This window comes from Haliaeetus leucocephalus, unplaced genomic scaffold (assembly GCF_000737465.1).
Source record: "Haliaeetus leucocephalus isolate CR32 unplaced genomic scaffold, Haliaeetus_leucocephalus-4.0 Scaffold92, whole genome shotgun sequence".
Classification (NCBI taxonomy): domain Eukaryota; kingdom Metazoa; phylum Chordata; class Aves; order Accipitriformes; family Accipitridae; genus Haliaeetus; species Haliaeetus leucocephalus.
In genome coordinates, this window is record NW_010972528.1 from 2,415,547 (window position 1) to 2,438,400 (window position 22,854).

At 42.4% G+C, this 22,854-nt stretch overlaps 1 protein-coding gene across 2 annotated transcripts in view; it reads right to left on the bottom strand.

Moving 5' to 3' along the window:
- NUP93 (nucleoporin 93kDa) overlaps window positions 1-22,854 on the bottom strand; it is an 85,614-nt gene that overhangs the window by 34,010 nt on the left and 28,750 nt on the right. The gene's annotated exons all lie outside the window — the stretch shown is intronic.

Here is a 22,854-nt window from a genome sequence, read left to right on the forward strand (position 1 = left end):
GGATGAAAGGTGGTGCTTGTGTATGAGGGGGGGGGGGGGGGGGGGAACCAAACCCCAAAACCAAAACCCACACTTTTTGACTCAGCAGCTTCAGGCAGGAGTGGCGCTCTTAGAGGCCCAAAAGGAACTGTGAAAAAGAGCCTTAAAAATAGTCAGTTGAGGAAGGATGGAAATAACTAAACAGTTGGAAAGCATACAGTAAAAGTTTACCGCACAGCCTCTCTCCATGCATACAGCTGCAGTGGGTGAAAAATAATATGTAAGAATTGTATTTTTAATTTTCAGTATATCAGTAAATCTCAAAGAGGTCAGGTGTACATGAACAGACTGATTTAGATGAGCTGTTAGCTCCTCATCCCAAAGGTTACTTTTGTGACCCATACTAGGAAATGTACGATATTTTGAATTTTAAACAAATAGCTATGGGGTAAACTGCAGTAACACACACAAACAGGAAATGTTTATTACACCCTAACTTGAATATCTTTATTTTGCATTTTCACTGTTACATTGCCAATTAAACAAACCAAGTTGATTTGTACTCCCAGACTTCAACTTGATCATTATTCAAATCATAAAAAAGGAAAAGAAGCCTTTGTCTCCCTCTGAAGTAATCAACTATAACATTATCAACTCCATTAAGTGCTAATATCTTAAGAGTCTGCATGCTCACTCCACAGCTCTAAAATTAAGAGCCACTAACAAACCCAGGGAGTGGGAATTCAATGTACCATGCTTTATGCATTTACAACAAGGATACACAATTGCAGCAGAGTCCAACTGAAGTTGGCACCAATCAGGAGGCTTTCGTGCCCTTCATTCCCCACATCTTCCTGCAAATAAACGGTTCCTGCCCCAATAATCTCACAATATGTAGTGATCCATATAACCCAGGCAGAGCTTAGGATCTCCAGAGGACCATAGATCCTGTGGCAGGACAGAAACTTGCTGTCATAGGGATTTGAACCTTTTGGAAAACATATTTACGGTAGGTCTTAGAAACACTACGGCAGCAGTACTACACGAAACCACAGGTATCACAGATTGCTACTTAGCTCTGGAAGGTGAAAAGGGTTTGAAATCTCCCCAAACTGAAGAAATCTGGCAGGAAACTCTGCCACATAGGTATGCTGTCTGCCTTCCTGCTACCCAGACCTAGTATGTGAAATAAAGGGTATTACACCCTTCCCTTCTGAAATATGTAGAACAACAAGCATTTGAGGTATGGGACAGCCCATGACCTCCTTCAGCTGGAAATAGGAGTGTCACCCCTTTCCATATACCAGATAGAGAATGAACTGCCATCCTCCGAGACGAATGTGCGATATGGTCCCCCCAGAAACAGCCCTTGAATTACATATGGAAGAGAGCAGAGACTTCTACACAACCTATTCTTCATTTCATCGTCCACCATGCCCCGCTTTATTTTTAGACAATGCCCACAGAGGAAGCGCAGTTACAATCTGAAAAAGGGAAGCTAAATCCAGATCCTTGCACATGTCTGGGGACCAACTATTACAGCAGTTGTCACCAAGGCAAGGGCTGCCGCAGTTACCTAACCGAGCCAAGACCTGAACTCAGCTCCGCACAGGAAAGGTGGGGAGGGATGGAGACACGGTTTTGTAATGTTTGTCCATGTCTGCACGGGTGGAAGGACTTTGGGAGGGCAAGAAGGTGGGTTTTTTTCCCAGTTGTTTTTTTATTTTATTTACCTACCTCCAACCCGAATTGGAGAAAAACCTATCTGGAATTATAACAAGCAGTGATTCCAGACCTTCAGAGCACACCCCAACATATGAGCAGAAGACCCAGCCCCATTTCTGATGGTAGGGATCTGAAGCCGCAGAGAACAGTGTGTGTTTGCTGTATCCTAACAACGCTGCTAATTTTACAGGCAAAAAAATGCCCACCATCTCCAAGACACAGCTATCTGGATGCGATGGAAGGTGCTGAGCACACCAAGCCAGGCACCACAGCCTGCAAAGGTCCTGGGTGGCCTGGCTCCCTGCTTGCTCTGTGAGCACTGGGCTCCAGAAAGCCCCAAGAGATACAAGTCCTACCTTACTGCCCTTGGTCCTCCCCTCTCTCCTTGGTGAGATGCATGCCCTGAGCTGAGCAGGTACCTGCCCAAAAAGGTACACAGCAATGATGGTAATCAGCAGAGTAACTTAAGATGTGCTTGAACTTCCCTTGAAGTCAGTAAATCCAGGCTGAGTATCTTTCTTAATGAAACCTCCCAGCTCCCAGAGAGTTTACTAGGTCTGTTTAAGGGATTACATTACACCAAATGCCAATTAGGTGATGATAATTGTCTTTTTCAATCTCAAAAACTACTCCTTCAGCAAATTAAAATCCTCACACATTCCAAATAATATCTGTAATGCCTCACTGAGGAGAGGTATATTTTAAAAAGGTTGCCCTATGCCTTGTGCTAAACATTATGCCTGTAGCGTGACAATTGCTGTTTCAGTTAATTACAGCCTAATTGTTAAACCTCAGAAGAGGGAGTTTCAGTAGCTGATGCTGGGGCTCCTGCTACTGCTCATGAGACTGCTTCTGCTTAGTTAGGCCAAAAAAGAGCTCCAGGGTTTGTCACTCTAGGCTTTGGTGGCCAAAATTTCACACGTTAAAGGGAGGAGTGTCCAGCTGCTAGAACAGTATTTATTCCCTGAGTTTATTGCATTGCCACCTAGTGGTGCACTATGCTTTGGTCACTGGAAATTCAGATTTCACAGAACACACACAAGTGTCCATCCACTCTAAGAAAAAGCAGAGCTCTCTGGAACAAGGATGGGCAGAAAGATAGAAAAGATGTGCTTTATGCTAGAGAATTTTGGTCCTCAAAAATCCCAGGCCACATAAGAGCTTTAAGGGTTCACGTATCTCTTAAGTCTGGGCCTTGAACAGTTCTGGTTGTGCTCACCAAGTTACATGTGCCCTAAAAGCTTTCTGCAATCCCAGAGGCAAAGTTTGACTTTGCCACAAATGCTTGCAGACTGCACAAGGATACAGAGGTATGGTGTTCAGCACGCACAGGGACTACACGACCCATATCGCACAAGCCACCCTCTCTGGGGAGATGCTACTGATTGTACAACGAGCAATGAGACATTGCTTCATATTCAGTATCCAAAGAGAGAAGCAGGAGGAGAACAGAGATATTGTTAGGAGACAAAGGGCTATTTCACAGTGACAGATGGCCAAGATAAGAATAGCTAACATGAGCATCGCTAAAACCTCAGAGGTGGAATCCTCACCTTACAGCTCTCCATGCACAAGCTCTGCCATTGCAGGGATCCCAATGTAGCCTGGATTTTGCTTGAAAATGAAAATTTATCTTACTTCCTCAAGGCAGGTTTACACAAAAAGCTCACAGAGCCCTAATCACGCTGTCCTGCTTTAGTGAGTGGCATTTAATTTTCCTCTCTGTTACTGTGGGACTCCCACACATTCTTCCTGTGTCTAGTTTGGAAGGAAGCAGCACAAGTCTTCTCCATCACAGGTTCTCTGCAACACTCACTGCTGAATGCTTCCTACACACGCTTTGTACAATATCTGGTGAGATGGTGTTTGCAAAACAGGGACACAGGCACTCTCCCACTTTCAGGTTCCCATTTTCCAGCTAGTCCCACTTATTCTTGCACGTCTACTGGCTCTCAGCACCTTTCCCCAGCACATTCCAGTTCCTCTTGGATCTCTTACCCCTTGGATTTCAGTCTGATCTTCTCACACCCTCCCCCCTCTGCTGAAATCCAGTCCCACTCTGCCTTGCGCAAGGATGGTTTACCACTGGAGGAGCAGGACCCCTTGGAGGCTGTGCCATTTCCCTGTTCTCACCATGCTTCTTGCTCCACTGTCATCTCTCATCTCAGGCAACCACTGCCTGACACAGGCTGATGTGACAGAAACCGGCACCTGCCTTGCTCCAGTCTGAATTCCAGCAAGAAAGTGTTCCAGTAGCTAATTCATTATCAGTACGAAAGGGCATGCATGCACTGATGGTCTCTTTTTGACAGGAGATTGAAAGTCTCTTCCATTTACCGCAGTAAATGAGGTTAGTAAACTCTCTCCTGGCTGATAGAAGTCTCTTAATTACTCCCATCAGCCAGGCCATACTTCTAATACTTGATCTTAGTATTCAAGCTGTCAAGAGAAGGCAAATGTTGCCAAATAGTATACTGAGGCCTTGGATGTTGACAGCAATGCTTACTTTTTCACTGGCAGGGGAAGAAAGGAGAAAATGAAATGAACAATCTGGGGCCATTTCAAGTCAATTGCTCTTTGATTAAAATATTTCAAAGTGCTAGATTTCCACTAGATCCAGCGAATCCTGCAAAGGACCAGCAGGTATAACGATTATACAGTTAACAAAAAATCACTCTTCACAAATGGTTTGGGAACAGTATCTCCAGATGAAGCACCTAATTTTATTATCTCTACTAGCAATTTTAAGAAACTATTTGCTAAACACAATCCTTCTGCAAACGTGCACATGTCTGAGCACGCTCTCCGGGTGGTGCACCCTGGCACAGCCCTCCTGGCCATGTTCTCTCTGGAAACAGAAAATGAAGGAAAACTACCTGGAACACACTGCCACAATAACATACCATACCATATATTATTGCTTTTTTAATCCAAATTATTGTTTATGCTGACACAAGCATCAATGCTTACTGGCTGGCTTTAAACAGATAAGCCGATGGGCCCCTAAGCAATGGTGTGGCCAACTGATGTATTCCTGAGGAGGGGGACATCCCAGTGCAGCACAGGTAATATTTTTCTCTATTCAGACTCTTCTTTTGCATGCATCACACCAACATCTCTTGGAAGCTTCTGTAGGTCTCCTAAGATTCATTTTGCAGAAAGCATCAGCTTTTGCTAAAAACATGCAGATAAGCAGCTTTACTACATACCTTGGCCTGTGCAATACAGCGTCCTTCAAAGCAGCAAGGCAGCTGCCCAAGTATCAGCTACAGAATGCAATGAGCTAAGAGCATTTGTGAAATTGGCTCTCTCCTTAGAAGACTTCAGATGGCAAAATTGCTATGCAGCCAAAGCAGACTGAGGGCACAAGTACACAGATCCTCAAGAGAGGACAAGAACCCAAGGAAGGGTGGTTTACCAGTCAGCATCGCTTCAAAGCTGCATGAGAGACAGGGAACGAATCGTTGTACACAGACAAAGGTCCACTGAAAAGCAAGGTCCAATGAGGCTCATCCCACACTTGTATACAGTGTTCAATTCAAGGATTTAACAATACAAAATTTTCCTAGCTTAAGACAGCTGAGCTTGTCAAACTACAATACGTATTTCTCGGGTTCCTTACCACCATGTTTAGAATGGGAAATCCTGCAACATTTTTCTAAAAAATTAATTCACTGTTGACTAAATAGGAGAAAAAGCAGGGAAAAAACAGAAGGGTTTACAGTTTGCTAAGACCCAAGAGCCAGTTGCTGCATCAGAGACTTTCAAAGCAACAGCCATCTTGAAGCTTAAGAGGGAAAAACACGCAGACTAATAGCTCTAACACAAAACTGTGATAATACAGCCAAACACTGGGCTGGGGGAAGAGCTGCTGCTCCGCTACCTGCCTTCACACAGGTCTCGAAGCACATCCACCAACTGCACCATGACTGTACTCCACACTTGTAGCCGACACTCACATTCAATTTGTTTGAAAGCCAAGGTAGGAGAGCTCTTCCCCACACTGCAAGCAGAGAGCGTTTCAGTGGCAGTAAGTCATTAAAATATACAAACCCCGGCCTAGTCTCTGCTCCATTGCGTGACCAGGAACAATTTTAAAGATTATTTCACTCTTATTAAAGCAGGTTTCTGCTCCAGCAAAATCAAATTTTGCAGAGCTGCAATACTGTCACCTTTCATGATGGAGAGCAGCAACATGGACCTCGCTGTGGCAGCAAGAGTCGATGCACACCATGCTAGAACCTGAGTGTGTTGGCAATGCACACAACTCCCCGCGCACGCTCAGCAGGCGGCAGCACGCATTGCGGAACGAAAAGGAGGCACCGCCATTTGCCCGCAAGCCTTCTTCGACAGGTTGCGTGCATCGTGGAAGATGCGCAGCAGCAACCTTCGCTGGAGACAAGTTCTGGGGCAGGAATAGGGCTTCCCTGCCCCTCCATCAGCATGCCATTGATGTAATGCTCAGTTCTGAATACAGCCTAGCCTTTAATCTGTGTTGCAGAGTGAGCCTTAGGCAAATATTTACAAAGTGCTCTCTGCCGCAGGTTAGTGCCGGCAATGCAAAAATCTACTACATTTTTCTGTATTATTTTACTGTTTTAGACTGTTTGATCTGTGAAACTTATGCAGTTTTCACAGTAATCTTCAGACCATATCCAGGAACACTGGATTTTGCTGTGTTGGATAAATATCATTATTCCTTCTAGCCGTCACAGGAAATACTCAAACTGCCGAAAGAAGCACTCCTCAGGAAATCACAGATCAGCTCCTAAGAGAAGCAGGGGCAGATGGTGCATGCGCTTGCTGGGACCATGTGGATCTGGCAAGTGAAGATTGGAAATGTGCTTCTTAGATGTACAGGCTTTGAGGGAAGAAATACAAATACCTCTTAGCTCCTGCTTCAGCCAGGACCGTCTGTTAAGCACCGAATGCTAGTATCAAACCATCAGTTAACATCAAACCATCCCCCAGCACTGAGAGGCACCATCATATCCCACACCCAACTGCAGTCCTCCAAAATGCATTTGCAGCATGCGGCCATCAAGGAGAGTGCAAGGTGTTTGCAGCAAATACAAGCAACTTTTATGATGAAACATACAGGGAGCACAGCTTTATCGCACTGGAAACATCCAGAAAAATACCACTGCTCAGATTTCCTGCTAGAATATTGTGCCAGGTGCTCACACAGCAGCCCCAAAATTGAACTGTCTCTGCTATGCTACATGACACTGCTTGTTCTGCATATAAACGGAGATCATCACTGCTGGCACAAAACATGGCTCCACTCAGTTTTAGTTTCTTCTGATTCAACATAGGATGCTCAGCAAGTTCAGGCTTTCATGCATGATGAGATGTCAATTTCACTTAAAATTGTGCTTACAAGTAGCTTAACTCATAACATGGCAATTCATTGCAGTGTTCCTATGCATTTTAAGATTTTACAAAATATGTCAGAGAAATTTGCAAGCTTTAACAAAGCCAAGCATAATGATTGAGTGAAGTAGGACACTCGGTTCTAAAAACCACCAAAACATATCAGCCATCGCAATATATGTAATTTATATATTACTTATACAGTGTAGCTAATTATTAAAATATTAGTAATTATCCATACTATTTGTTGTGCCTTTCCCCTTCATCAGAGTGAAACCAAAATAACTTCAATTACACAGATTAGTCTCTCATTCTGAGGCTCTGAAAATCTTTGCCATGTCACGTTGGGCTGCACAGCGCACAGGAACGCTGTGACAAGTGGGTTTAGTAGGCTTTTTTCAAAGTCAAACACTTTAATGGCATAACACTAAGAGAATACCTTTTTTAATCTAAAATTTTACAGCAAAGGTGCTCAGAATGAGGGTCTCTTCCACATACAATTACCAGTCTCCATGGCACAGACCATTTTTGACAGCAATTGTTAATACAAACAAAGAATGTAAGCAACAGTGCTACCTTCTCTAGTGATCCTCTCTTCCTCCCCAGGCATATACTCATTTTCTCTCTCCCTACAATGCAACTGGGAGCTTTTCAACAACAATTCCAGGTCCTACCAAGCTACAAAGCACCAAGGAAATTTGTGTAATAACAAAACAGAAAGTCTTGAATAACCCTAACCTGTTTGGAGGTCATGCAAAGAACAGAAGGAAGAAAATCAAAGAAATAATAATAATAATTGAACTAGAGAGAGAAGGCGGACAGGCTCTTGCCAGTCAATTACAGCAGCAGGAAACATTACTCCAGAGCCACCAGAAGGAGCTTGTTCAGCTGGCTAGCATTGGTACCTCACACCTGAAAGCATCTCAAACAGCGTTTCCATTTGTCTTAATACAGATAAAGAAACCAAAAATGTCACAAAGGCAATTAAATGCAATGTCACCTCACTTGAGATACAACTTCTTCAGCAAGGGAACCTCTCCGCACAGATCAGGCCAGCAGGAGCAGCAGCAGGACCCACGAGAAGCCCATCTCCTTTGGCACCAGCGTTTCACCATCAGCAATGGCATCAGCACAGAGTGAACAAACCACACAACCTGAAATCTGAGCTCGTTTGTCAAGTTTCTAAATACATGGCTATCTGTTTTTCCTCAAGATCTTTAAATGCAGAGGGATGACCTTGGTGTGGAGCTTTGCTCAGCGCCATGACGAGCAGCTAGTCTCTCCCCTGCACTATAAACATCCTTGTATTAGTATCCCAATTAAAAAATACAACCCTAGAAAAATCATAAATGCATCAAGAGATTCACAATCAAAACAAAACTCAGGGCTTTGGCTCTTTTTGGAGTTTAATTTAAATAAATTTAATTATGAGGTAATTCCAATGGGCTTGAGATCCACAATGCAACCCTATATTAAAAATATTTATAGCATGCAAACAAAGATAATTTCTGATCATCCACTGGAATAAGCTATTATATCCACCTCTCTGATATCGCGCTTTTTAAGGGAATACTGAGGAAAAAACTACAGATTTAAATGACTTAAAATCTTCATTATATAGTCATAACTAAGCCTGTAATGTAATACCTCTTGCTGAAAACATCCTCGCATCAGGCAGGATGCCCTCAAATCAAGCCATCGAAACTAATTTCACTGATGACGCCATTTTCTTATTTCTTTCGCTGCCATTTTAGCATCGTGGTTATTCCACATTTTCTTGAGAAGTAGCTGTGCATTCTTCCCCCTCTAAGAGGAAACCATGCTCAAATAACGCAGTGACAAATAAAACCTGTATGTTGAATTTCTGCCCATGTCACGTCCTTGCATGGCAGGAGCAGGGACGAAGACACAGTTGCCATTGCAGACCACACCTCAATTTACTGTACCGAGAGCTGGTGAGGAGTCTCCCGAGATGGTGTAAGCTGAGAAACCAGCCACTGGAAATCTGTCAGCACCACACGAAAAATTGATAAAGCCAAGGAAAGAGGAGTGTCCAGCCCTGTAGGAGGATAGGCTTCTCGCTGAATACCACAGAAAACACTAGCTAATAAGGGAGTAGTTTGGAAAGAAAAGAAAAGAAAAAGGCATAAAGGAGGTATACTGACAAGCTTGCAGTGTCTTGACACTGGACTAATTGTACATTAGCATCAACATATAGGCAGATACAATAACCCACTTAACCTGGCAGCAGAAAATTCATTTCTCAGGATCACATCCGAAAACCAAACTGCTGTCCCTATCAGTCAATGAAGTATTTCCCAGCCTGAAACTGCACATTTCTGATGGAACACCAGCAAGAAGGACAGATTATTAAACAAACCTGCTAGTCATTAACACCCAGTCTCCTCTAACCCACTTCTGCAAATTTTAGTGCAATCCTTCAGTCTCCCCCACCCCAGTAAGTGCTTTATCCTTCTGCCTGTCTGGCTGGGAGAACGTAACCTTGCTGTTTGCAAGAAATGGGGATGTTCTCAGGCTTTTTTGGAAAGCAAAAACATTATTGGTATTTGCACATCTCTTCCTTCACAATTTCAGATGCGTAAGTACAGTTAAATGCCTTCAAGTTAGTCTGAAACTGTATGTAAAAAAATAGTAATGAAAAAAATTGTTTCTCTTTACCTCCTCTGGATGCAAGCAGCGAGCCTGGCAGTGCTGAACCTGACACTCTCCCTGTTCTCGGGCTGACTCTAGCAGAATGATTTTGGCTGCCGTGCCCCTATCCCACAGCTGAAAGCCCACGTACCACCTTCCTGAACATTCCTCGGGAGCACTAGTTATCTTTCTGCTTTGGTTAAAAAAAATTAAAAAAAAAAAAAAGCCAAGCAAAAATCTTCCAGCCTCCATCTGTATTTCAGACACAAAGTGATGCATGCAGCAAATGCTCACTGCCTCGAAGGGACAACGCCTGGTTTAGAGACATCAAAATCCTGTCAGCACTGTAAATGCGATAACCAAGTTAAACCGGGATGCAAATCCTCAACCCCAGCATAGGTGGCTTCCCTCAGTGCTGCACCTCCACAATGGGGTTTCCCATAACATTTCTATTGCAATTTGAAGTCTCTCAGAAAAGCCCACATGGGGAAAGAAAACCTTTCCCAAGTTAAATCTACTTTATTTCGCTGATAGTGGCTGGCTAACGCTACAAAGAAAGAGCAAAGATTACATGCATTGTAGTGTGAAGAACATAAGCTTTTTTTTTAAATACACATTGGAATTTCAAGAAAATGAGCAAATTTGAAGTTCAGCCCTCTTAAATAACATGAGATGATTTGGCAAAATCATCTGAGTTAGAAAAATAAGCCCAAATTAGGTAACCCGTTCTTCCTAAATATCTATAAATAAATCATAGCTACTTTGTTCACCTAATAGGTATTTTCAACACAGCAGTGTGTCCCTTGGAATAAACATAAATATTTTACTGACAGTGAAAAGCAAGCAATTTGGAGTTCATACATGTCATGATATCTTTAAATCCTTGATTTAAACATGCGTAGTCTTTAAAAATGGTGTTTCCTTACTACATTACTGATACATTTCACAAAGTTAATTATTTAAATTACCTATGAATTATTAATTACAGATCATTAAAATAAAAAACAGAAGTCTGGAATATGCCTGTTATAATGATACAATTTATATTTTAAAACGTTAGGCATTATAAAGCTTGGAGAGAAAGGCATGTATTAAAATTCTTTTCTGCAACAAATGGTATGTGATAATAAACACTTTATTCTTTTCCAGTGTATTTCTCCTATTGTGTAATAAACCTAAGGTTTAAACTTTCCAGACTTGGGGCATGAGACCAGTGTGCTGAGGATACACCAGAGACAAAAGGTTTCCATTTTTCTCCTCCGGCTGTACTCCACCCTTGCTAAGGAACTCTCTAGCAGTGCATGCCTTTATTTGCACGTTGCATTAACAAGGCACACAAGCTTTCGGACTTCAATGTAAATGAAATGCCAAGTCCAGATGCTGCCAACAGATATCACAGAAAACCCTGCTATAAGAGACCTACAGCTAATTATTAATTATGGTGGCTCAGTCATTTTTCCATCCATGAATTTATGGAGCTTAGTTGAACTCTGTCTCCCACCCACTTCAGACAAAGGAAAATAATTTGCCACACTGTACCAACTGCAAAGATAATTGAGCCGTCTCCCATACAGGGTCAGTGGAGATGGCTTCCTCCATCTTTTTACACATGCAAACCACACATTTCATTGTCTTTTACTTGATTTCTTGCTGAGCTGCTTTTGTGGCAAGACCCCCCCCTTTGCACAGGTAATCTTGTTTAGAAGAGGCAACTTTTCGGCGGTGCTATGCCACTGTTCCCATGTCTCCCCTTCTCAGCAGTTCAGACATTTCTCAGTTGACAATAGGAAGAGTGCAGAAGATGACATATAGGCACCTTAACATTTGGGGAAGGAGACCCAAAGGAGGCAAGTCATTCTCTGCTGCAAGACCTCAGGCGCCGTCCCAGCACAGCACATTTCATTAACCTGCTTTTCTCCATATAGAGAAATAGAACTGAAAGGAAAGCAGCAAAAGCAACCCACCCTATACTTTGTCCCCGTACCAAAGCCAAGCACAGTTTCCAGTTTGCATGCAGCCTCTGAGTCCCTAGATCTGAGACTATTAAATCAGCTGACACCCACCCAGCTAGTCACGGCCACCACATTTATATAAATGTTAATTCCCTGACTGCTTCCCTTTACTATGATTTTACTGGCTTAACCCCTTTCATAACGTATCCTATTCACTTGAAAGAGAGGTGGGGTCTAGGCTGCAAACTCCAGTTGACTAAGCAAATACACTTCACCACCTCATTTAAGAGACAAAAAAAGCAAATCTCCAAGTGTCTTCGTTTACTTTGGGAAAGTAGAAATATTTCCTATTTTATTTTCATTTTCGTCCTACATTTGAAATCCTTACTTCAAAATAAAATTAAAGAAAGTTTAGCGTGTCTTCTAAATAAATCATAAGTGCATCTGTAGGAATAGAGGAAACAGAGTGGACCAGTATCTTTGCACCACAATGAAACCTAAGAGAAAAAAAAATCATATAATCAAGTAGCATCTTTATTTTTTGTTTAAAATACTTCCATAGACATTTCATAGCCTAGGGAAGAGAAAACAGGAATAAAGGCATTCAGAAAGTTATGCTACTGTATTTCTGCTTAAATGAAAAGCAAAGTCAGCAATGTCAAGAGGGTCTTTAAAAAGGCAACATGACTGAAACCCAAAGCAGACACTGGACTGCCCCACCCAACAGCTGCTCTAGCGAAGAATCTTAGAAGGTAAAGGCACAGACCTTAAGGTTTCTTTTCTGTGAGCAAAGGATGATTTCTCTAAAACTACCCACCTGTTCTCTTTAATTACTCACCTACAAATTTAAACAACCTGCAGCAACAGCACAAAGAAAAACCGCCATAGAAGACACCTGAAGGAAAACTCTCTCTTATCAAAGCAAGCTTTTTACCTTCATTTTATATATTTTTAAATATATACATTCCTACCTGTAGATCTCAGTACTGAGGAGTTACAAACCTGTTAATGCTGGCTGTAACTGCCACACTTCAGTTGCCTGGTATTTAGGCTTACACAGCTTATCTCTCTGTATTAACGCTCAAGTTTTCTCATCTTTAAAAAAAAAAATATATATAAATCAAACCTGCAAGTCCTGAAATGGCTGAGACAGTCAAGAGTCCAGCAAGACAATAAGAAAGCAGCTGCTTTCCACGGCTGAACACCACTGCCTGTAAAGCATCTATATATTTTTTTTTTCCAGTGGTGCTTTATTCAAATTCTAGGGAAAGCATCAGTCTGAAACCAGTAACTGATGGGAGTAACAGTTTATAGGTTACAGAAGGATATTTTATTGTTAACGGACTGTACCATGTAAGAATTAGGAGGGGGTGAGGCGGCAGGCAGGCAAGAGGAGATGCTACTATTTTTTTTCCCCGAGCCACTGCAATTACTCTGATGTGAATTTTTGATGACTTCCGACATATTGCATGGTTAATAATCGTTTCAGCTGTCATGTTTGGTTAATGTGGAAAATGCATTTGCTGCATTGTGATGCAGCACTCCAGCCACAGACTGTAACACCAGTTGTGAAGCTATTCCCTTAACTGAGCTGCATGAATTTGCACATACCATGAGGCTGAAATAAATGGTAGTTTGATTTTTATACAGCAACAGAAAGCTTCTGCCATTTTAGACCTGCAGAGCTGTTGAAACAACTTGTACAGGCAGATAATTTTACTGCATATTAATTGGCGTCAATGTTCTTTAAAGGAGAGCTTTGATTCTCCATTGTTTTGCTGGGTTTGGTTATTTAGCAGTTAAAAGACTTACATACTATTTACAATAAACATCACTCTTTTTTGTAGCTTTGAACAGGTTATATAATTGTAAGCATATATACCTCAATGAAACTGTCAGCAGAAATGCAGCCCTGTTATTAATACAGGCTGAGCCTAACTACTTCTTCCTCCATATGATACTTATGAACATGTTTTTATATATAACATCTTACAAATGATTTCACAAGGGGTGAAAATATGCTGCTTACAAATAAAGAGGATTTTATTTGCAAAGTACCACTCCTTCACCTACACTTTACACATCAGACAAAAAGTATAAGGTTACGTAAAATACTAACATGTGCCTTTCATTGTCACCAATAGAAAAACAATGCTGCAAGCAATCGTGCAATTACAAGAGGAGATGTAAAACAGCAGAGATGAAACCATGCTAAGAGCCAGTCACCCGATGATTAAAGTCAGGCCAGTATATTCCAGCAGTCAGGTGATGGTGCCATCATTACAGTGCAGAAAGCCAGAGAAAAATCGAGAAACGGACCACCCCCATCTTAAAGAAAAAAATTAGAAGCACCAAAGAAATAAGGAATGCATTCACTAATACGCAAAACATACAACCATGAAGAAGTGTTTCACAAAACATGAGCGTAACACTATCAGGCAGTTACCTCCACAGGTCCCGAGTGCACATTTAACCCACGGTGCCAACACAGCTCCCATCCGCCTGCAAACTGCTGGTGACACTCCCAAATTCAAAGTTGTTTCTTTCTAAATCCCAGAATGACAGCCCTGCTGCAATAGTACTGCATTTCACAATTCAATAGTTCTGCTTACCAAATGCACATCTTGTATTTGCAAATACACATACACAAAAAATCCAGACTTGGGTTTCTACGTCTAATTTAATGAAGCACAGAAAGCTATCAGGAGAGCGTTTTACTGTGCATTAACATTGACGTATCTGCAGAATCACCACCAATACCACCAATTCATTACTTCCACTTCTGTTTTAATTAAAACAGCACTGCAGGGGTATTGGTTGGACACGAAGTACCACTAAAAATGGTGCAGCATATTTTATATAGAGAAAAAACTAAGTCTCTGAATTAACATTGTAGTCTCTGGTTTGGGAGCAATTCCCATTAACAGCGTTACGTCTGTACAAGGTGCTCCATGACTCGGGCTTACCTACCCCAGAGGCATCACTGGGCACCTTGCACAATTCAGAGCTTCACAAGTGGCAGAGTGGTCTCTTAAACACAACATATTTGGCTTTGAAACTAGCAAACTCGATCCTAAGGGTGATTTTCCTCAAACCACTGCAAGGAGCAAACCCTCCCTGCTTGTGAACAAATGAACACTGTACTGAATACCTGAATCCTTGTACCAGGAGTCTCATGATTGGAGAAGACAGGTCCAAACCCACCTACGTTCTTAGAGGAAAACTGCAGTCAGTTGCATTGCAGGGAAAACCATTGATCACAACCAGCTACACCCAAGAGTGCAAGCAAAGTCCCTTTCGGCAGAGGAAGGGTATACACTTGCAAGAATAGTTTAATTCTGGCATTCCTCCTGCATTCCTGAGTATCCATGCCTGGTGGTGTGTCCCTGCAGCCATGCTCGCCTCAGTGACTTGCCACTCAGCTCACACACACTGCTCTGGTTTTGGATGGCTACCCCGCCCTCCCCCCCCCCACTTACCTCTGGTTTTCATAACCTACTAGTGGTACAGAGCCAGGAGCACAGAGAATACATAGAGTTTTTGCTTTCTAACCAAACCTTAAAACAGGTAAAGGTACCTGGAAAGACAATTGGCTTTTTGGGACAGGCTGTAGCCTTGTCAGGGATTTCAGGAGCGTAATGATCTGTCTGGAGCTGCTAGTCACAATTTAAAGGTGCTGCTTTTATCAACAGACATTCTCTGTTATTTTCTGGCCATGTAATGTTACTGCAGAAGCTACTCCCAGTGGCAGAACTACACATTACAGATCAGCATAGTTTATATATATTTTGTTTGTTTTACATATTGCATTGCCAGCTCACAATGTTGCAGGGAAAGCTTTCCCAGTGTGGCTCAGCACAGCACTGTATCCCCTTACCTATGGATTTCTTAAAGCAACAGCTTTGAGGTATATGAACAGAAACTACTCACCCCAAATGGCTGTTAGTGTAAACAACTCTGAGTGGTAACCCAGCTAAGATGTCGGAACTGCTATCTGTTTCACTGGCAATCAATTTAGTGGAGTGTTCAGTCAGCTCATGCATCAATCACTTCTGCGCTCAAATGTGACTGTGGGAGAAGGGAGAAAACTATGTTCAGGGCTGCTGGGCCTCAGCTAAAGAAAATCATAAAAGTTTGCCATCCAGATAGAAAGCATCATATCCCTAAGAGAATGATGATGCAAAGATCATGCAGAAGCCACTGGAATATTAATACCTTCCTCTATGTCAGGATCACTCCCTCTCTCCACCTCTGGGTGTCTACAATGACCTTCTTCCCCCTTAGGTACAGCTGCATCTCTGGAGTGAAGGAGATTCCTTCACCATAACCACAAAAATCAAAGATGCTATCACCCTTACCTTAAATTCAAGAAAAGCCCCTAAAACATGCTAGTCTACAGTCACTGTAATCTCCCTTTCTTTCAGTCTTGCACTGGGCAGGAGTAAGGGGAAGCATATGAACAGCATCCCTGGATCTGCTCCTATTAGCTCCCTTTTGAAGTCCTACAGCTGCGACACCTGCTATCATCAGCAAGCATCAGCCAGCAAAAGTAAGAGACATCACTGGCAGCAAGTTAAAACAGCAATAGGTAGCTCCTTTCCCAAAATCTTTTCTTCTCTGCTTAATCCAGCGCTGTAGCAGCAGCAAATACTGCACTGTCATACTGGGTCTGGAGAGTGCCTTAAAGCATTAGCTCCCTTCCTCTCTGCAAGCCTGGCAGGGTGATTATCCAGCATTAATGACACACTAGGTCTCTTCAGAATGGAGGGCTGTCATACCCAGCATGTTGCCTCTGTTTTCAGCTCTGCACACTCATCCTCTCTCTTCAGAGGGATGCAGAACGAGGAGCTGGAGGGTTCAGGAGTCTGATTCAAGCAGGTTGCAGTAAAGAGGATAGGAAGAAAATCCAGGCTAACACTTTCACATCAATACAGTTATATATTCACATGCAAACAGTGCAAAGCAAAAAGTGAGATGGGCTGAGTGTATTATTATGCTACTGGCCTACCTGGCAGGGAATTTGAGCTTTGTAGAAAAGGACTAACTTTCACGGACTAAGAGAACATGAGTGTCCTGGATTCAGCTGGGATAGAGTTAACTGTATTCCTAGTAGCTGGTACAGTGCTATGTTTTCAGTTCAGTATGTGAAGAATGTTGATAACACTGATGTTTTCAGTTGTTGCTCAGTAGTGTTTAGGCTAAAGTCAAGGGTTTTTCAGCTTCTCATGCCCAGCCAGGGCACCTGACCCAAACTGGCCAACAGTGTATTCCATACCATGGGACGTCCCATCTAGTTTAGGAACTGGGAAGTGGGGGGGCAGGGATTCGCCGCTCGGGGACTGGCTGGGTGTGGGTCAGCGGGTGGTGAGCAATTGCCCTGCGCATCATTTGTACATTTCAATCCTTTTATTACTACTGTTGTCATTTTATTAGTGTTATCATTATCATTATTAGTTTCTTCTTTTCTGTTCTATTAAACCGTTCTTATCTCAACCCAGGAGTTTTGCTTCTTTTCCTGATTTTCTCCCCCATCCCACTGGATGGGGGGGGGAGTAAGTGAGCGGCTGCGCGGTGCTTAGTTGCTGGCTGGGGTTAAACCACGACAATGAGTTATCCATAGCCAAACTAAAAACTGTAACTGGGAAGTGACCAGCTCCAGGAACATCTAGTACCATCATCACAGAGCACGCTCTTCTTGCAGGGGAAAAATAACCAACTCACTCAGACTGGGAGTCGCTGGCTTATTACAGAGCTCAAGAGAGACCTGAGTTTCAACACAACTTTCTGGGGCTAAATTTGCACCAAAAAAGAGGCAGGATGTAAACACACAGAGTGGGAAACATCCTGACAGCACTGATTGAGAAGCACTGGTTCTTGTGACCAGGTGGATGGGGGGTGAGGGGAAGAGAAACACAAATCCTGTAAAATTAGGAGGGACAGTCCCAAGCAGGAGAGAGGAGGGGGAAGCCCAGCCAAGCAGAGAGGATTAGCACCAACACTGGCAGCGCTGTTCCTGCCATCCACACCCCACACCCCAATTAACAATATCATTTGTCAGGATGAATGGAGAACTTGCACTCAATTCAGCAATTTGACAGAGTGTCACTGAACTACCTCATGTCCATATTTATCCAAGAGGCGAGAGCAGGAACCAGTTTTAATTAGAGCCTTTTTAACAAAGAACCAAGGGTATTACCCATGCTCTCACCATCAAGCGATAATTGAGATGTAATCGTTTAAACAAAGCGCAACAAGTGTCCATTTACCCAAAGCCATTGTTAAATATCTACTAGGAGATTATTTTCAAAATTGTAATGTGCCATGAATATGCAAACCACTTTCCATCTTTAGCATTAAAAAGAATAATCACCTTTTTAAAAAAAAGAAAAAAAACCCACAACTGGAAGCCAAACAGCTATTTCGCAGCAGAATTTGAGGAGTGTTTTAAACAGGCCAATGCTAATTTAAAGGGGGGGGGAGAAGTGATGGCTCTGCTTTTGGGCCATTAAACTCTGCCTGGAAAGCCCTCTTCTGTACAGCATTAGTGCGTGCTGTAAGTCTGTAATTATACAGAGAACGTGTTAATTTTTAATTCAGAATCCTAACCCCTTTTTTATATACAAGCCCCGAATGTCAATCCCTCTCACAGATGACTATAAGAACCGACATGACCAAATTCAACTCTCGGTGGTAAAAGCACACTCTCCCTGGGAAGTTAGGCACTGCGCGTTGGAAAGCAACTCAACTCTGCAGTAAAATAGCTCTTTTATAAAACTGTCACCTCAGCATCGTGGCAGGCAAAATCCTCTCAACCCCACAGCCTATTAAACCAGAACCTTATGGTCACTGATATTCACACCTTCATTTCAGCATTCTTCTGTATAGCTACTGAATTTCTTAACACAATTTCACAAAAAGCTGAATTCCAACGTCCCTCATTCCCAAACACAGGGAAGCACAGGACGAGGAAGTTCACCTAATGCTGCCTAGAGGCCCACACCAAGTTAATGGCTGTCAAACACTAAGCCCATCTTCCCTCTCTTGTGACTCCTGCTGATGCCTGCAATCCACAGAGGGACCCAACTTAAGAGCACGCTTTGACACAGTCCAGCAATGAATTATTAACTCCAGCGGAAGCCGCAAAGCATCAGCTAGTAGCAATCATGATCCTTCTACGATGATTAACCAGAATGCAATTATCAATTCTCCTGCATCTCACAAAAAGTCTCTGCATTCTCCATTGCACAAAGCCCAGAAGGCACCATGCAGGCATGCACACTCACACATATGAAAGCAGAAACAATTCTGTGCTTTTACCTTTGTTTCTTCAGGGTTATATTATCAGTTGCAAATGGTCTGAGAAAAGAAAGCTCTGCCTTCCCCCCTGCATTACGGCAATTAAACATGGACTTGCATCACTGGAAAAAGAGCGACATATGCAGAATCAAGCCCATATTCTTAATTTCCACAGCAATTCAATCCACACAGCCACAGAAACCTGCCAGCAGTTTCAGAACCATCCTTTCCCATGTTATATCATGTAGCAGAGGCTGTTTCCAGCCCAAGGCCCAACTGGGCACATGTACCCATAAGAAGCTGTGGCTCCCAGCCTGCTCACCAACAGTGGACAGATGAAGATAGATGCATTCAGCTCTTACTATGACAAGTGCTGCCCAAAAGGGCAACCCTGGCCTCCCTCTGAAAGGCAGGCAGATAGGGACCACCCTGAAAGTCGGATGTAGGCCTGTGGGCCTCCAGCAGCATCCCAATGTACAGGAAAAACAACTTGCTCGGCTCTCTACCAAAAGAATCCAGACAGCTCCCAATATTAAAGCAAAAGGTCCCAAGAGGCAACAAACAGTAGTCATGGACCTAAGAAGACCTGCTGAATCCTAAGATGCACAGGGATGTTTGCCTGGGATGGGATACCATGCAGTTCCACAATTAGCAGCAAAGAGGCAGGGTGAAGACAGCATTTTAGGTTTTCCTTAGCAAAGAAGCTAAATTTGTGCTTTTCCTTTAATTACAGCTGCCAGCTCTGAAGGAAGTGGCACTAGAACTACTGGCCTGCATGGGAAATGAACACCCACAGGCACAATGGTTAAAATCGACCACAGCATTGCATGCCTGCTTTGTCAAACCATCCTTGTATTTTTCATAGTGAAAGTACAACTGAAATCAGTATTGGCATCTCAGCAGGCTTAATTAGAAGTCAGGTCTACTCTGTTCAGGTCTTTATACTTTGCTCAGAACATTAACGTCCAAGTGCTTTCCAGCCCTGCATTAAGTGACTTGACTAACATCTGTCACATGTTTGTTCTCTTCTCCCTTTCCTGGGGGAGCAGAAATGCAGCGTTCAAGGGGATCACGAAAGAGCCAACAACTGGGACAGGAGATTCTTCCAGCCCTGCCTCAGCTGCCTCACACAGAGCACATCCCAGCCATGCCTGCTTGGTTAATGGTTTAATATTATCGTCATCACTGTAATGATTAAGAAGCTGTACATATTAAAAGATGGGTTAGCACCAAGTCTCCTCCCAGTAACATTTCTATGCAGAATTGACAGAATTGGAAGACAAATAAAAATCTGTCCTTTGCAGACCATATCGTCATTTGGAGTTTTATCACTTCATTTCTCTGCCTAACTCTCCTTGCCTTGTCATTTTACATTAGACAATACTGAGGATACAACTTCCAGCAGAGGAAATAAAAGTGTCCATCTCTTGCGTTTGACTAAAAAGGAAGACGAAGGCATGAACAGCTTATCCTGCCTTTAAATCCCTTCCATAACACAGGTACAGAAGTTTCACCTGGAATATCAAAACTAGAAGACTGAAGTCAGTGATTTTATTTCTTTTGTGCTCATATGCCTTTCACCTTTCCCAGTGATCCTCCATCTATACATCTCTAGCCTTTTTATGTTGAAAAGTACTTACATCACCTTGCTTCTGAGTTATCACCGAGTAATTCTTTGCAAAGACAGTGGCAAGTACTGAGATAGCTAGAGAACGGGAAGAGCTAGAAGGAGAAAATTGAGAGGGATCAAATCTTAGAGCTCAGTCAAGATGATGAAGGATCGACAATGCTACGTGCCTTAAGGTCAGCTAGCTGTGATTAGGCAGACACTTCAAGTAGAAGCAAATGTCTGGAGAAAGGTCAAACTCAAGAAGATAAACTTGGTACAGAGATTTGGAAACAATGGGCTGCTGGGGAGGAGATCTTCACCGCCACCTTCTCCCCATCTGTCCATCCAAACCCTCCAAAACTGAAAGTAACAGAAACCTGAGTTACAAACTGTCAGATTAGAAGAGAAGCAAGGACTCATTCAAGGCAAGTGAGGGGAATACACACAGCTTTCATTTAATGCAATGTGCATAGCCATACAAAATGGGGATTAGTCTTTCACAAAAAAAGAACAACCTTTTCAAGTGTATAGATAAAGAGACTCTCAGGAAGGCACAGATGCTGACTCAGAAAACTAGTAAAAGGACAAAGTGACTTTCAAATAGAGGTCACTAGTTCAAACATGAACTAGACCAGTAGTGGTCAAGACTAAAGCATCTAAAGACTGATTAGCAGTTTAAACAAAAACATGTTCCTTCAGCTCCTGCTACACAAGTGCTTATATTGCAAGCTTACTGCGGAAAGTAACACAGAACTTACTTTCTGTCCCAGCACTGCAGGAACAGCCAGGGCATCGGTGGGTACCCAGAGACCAAGTGCCTGTCACCACAGTCACTGCAGAAGCATGAAGGCTGCGCTGCTCCATTTGCTCGAAATGGGCAAGTTATTTCTTTCATTTGTGACTCTCTACCTTTGTGTGCTCACTCCGAATACTATGTTAAGCAAACACTTCCTTGTGGACCAGCTGTTTCACTAGCATGGTAATGATAAAACACATCAATGCATATTTTTATATAAAAATATTAGTTGCTAAACAATTATGATGTAATATATTATTCAGGTACTATTACTGAACTAGGGTCTTGCAAGTAACATTAATTCCTGTGTATATTTATTGGAAGTGAGGACATGCTGGAGGCAGAGATAAAGAATACTCAATTCCTTTTTTAAAGAAAACTTTATTAATATTTGCTCCAACCAAGATCTTCCAGTTGCTGAAGTTTAATACTACCCAAAATGCATTTTCCCTAGAGTCCTCCATTATCAGCAAGGGCCTTTCTTCCAAGTCCACATGTTCTTTCAACAGATTCTCTTTGCTATCTAATTTGAGAGCCTTAGGTGTTAAGCATTCAAGGAATGCAATCAAATCCTGCCCCTTCCAGGCCTACTGGGACACCTATTAATTCACCCTCCTGGAGAGAGAGAGAGAGAGTTTATCATCTCTTGCAATTGCTAGTATCTAAAAAAGTGGAACAGGGCAACTTAAATTGGCATTGCAATTATTTAAGGTCTATAAATAGCTGTTGCCACAGTGTAAATTAAATTGCTATACGGTAACGTCCTTTCTTTTCTACCTTTGAAAGCTAAACTGATTAAGTCAGGTAAGCAGGGACCATGCCATACAAGAGTCAATGGAAAGAGAATACAAACACTTAGAAATTGTGTTGTACTCCCCACAAAGATGAGCTAAAAATCCAAAGTAGCTTATTAAGTTCACTCTTTCTCACTTAGTAGGAAAGAGAAGAGACTCATTTCCAAATTGCCTCATCATCTGTCACCCAAACTCAAAATATTTAAAAGTCACCATAAAATTCCACAGACCAACCACAGTAATTCAGTGGATGTGAACTGCATAGCCAAAGAAAATCTGAAGTTTTTCTCCAGCATCTTTGTATGTTTTGGAAAGACAGCTCAACAGTGACAACTGTCTTTGCACAGAATGATCAGATTTGGCAGGCTACTGAAAGAGGGGAATGGAGAAGGTCACATGGGTGGGGAAAGAAACACTGAGCCCAAAAACTTCTCTGGCAGAAAAAAAAAAAAGTAGATTTTAACATGAATACCAGCACAAGCTTCATTTTGGTAATCGCACCACTCACACTGGCATTTGCTTCAGAGATAGAGCAACCGCTACTTCCCAGTGAGAGAAAAACATCTATTTTTTTGGCAGAAGTATCATACTAATTTGTTTTAAAAAAAGTAGACTCCAACAGGCAATAACCCTACCTTACACAATCTTATTATTTAATGGAAAGCTGAAATGACAGGA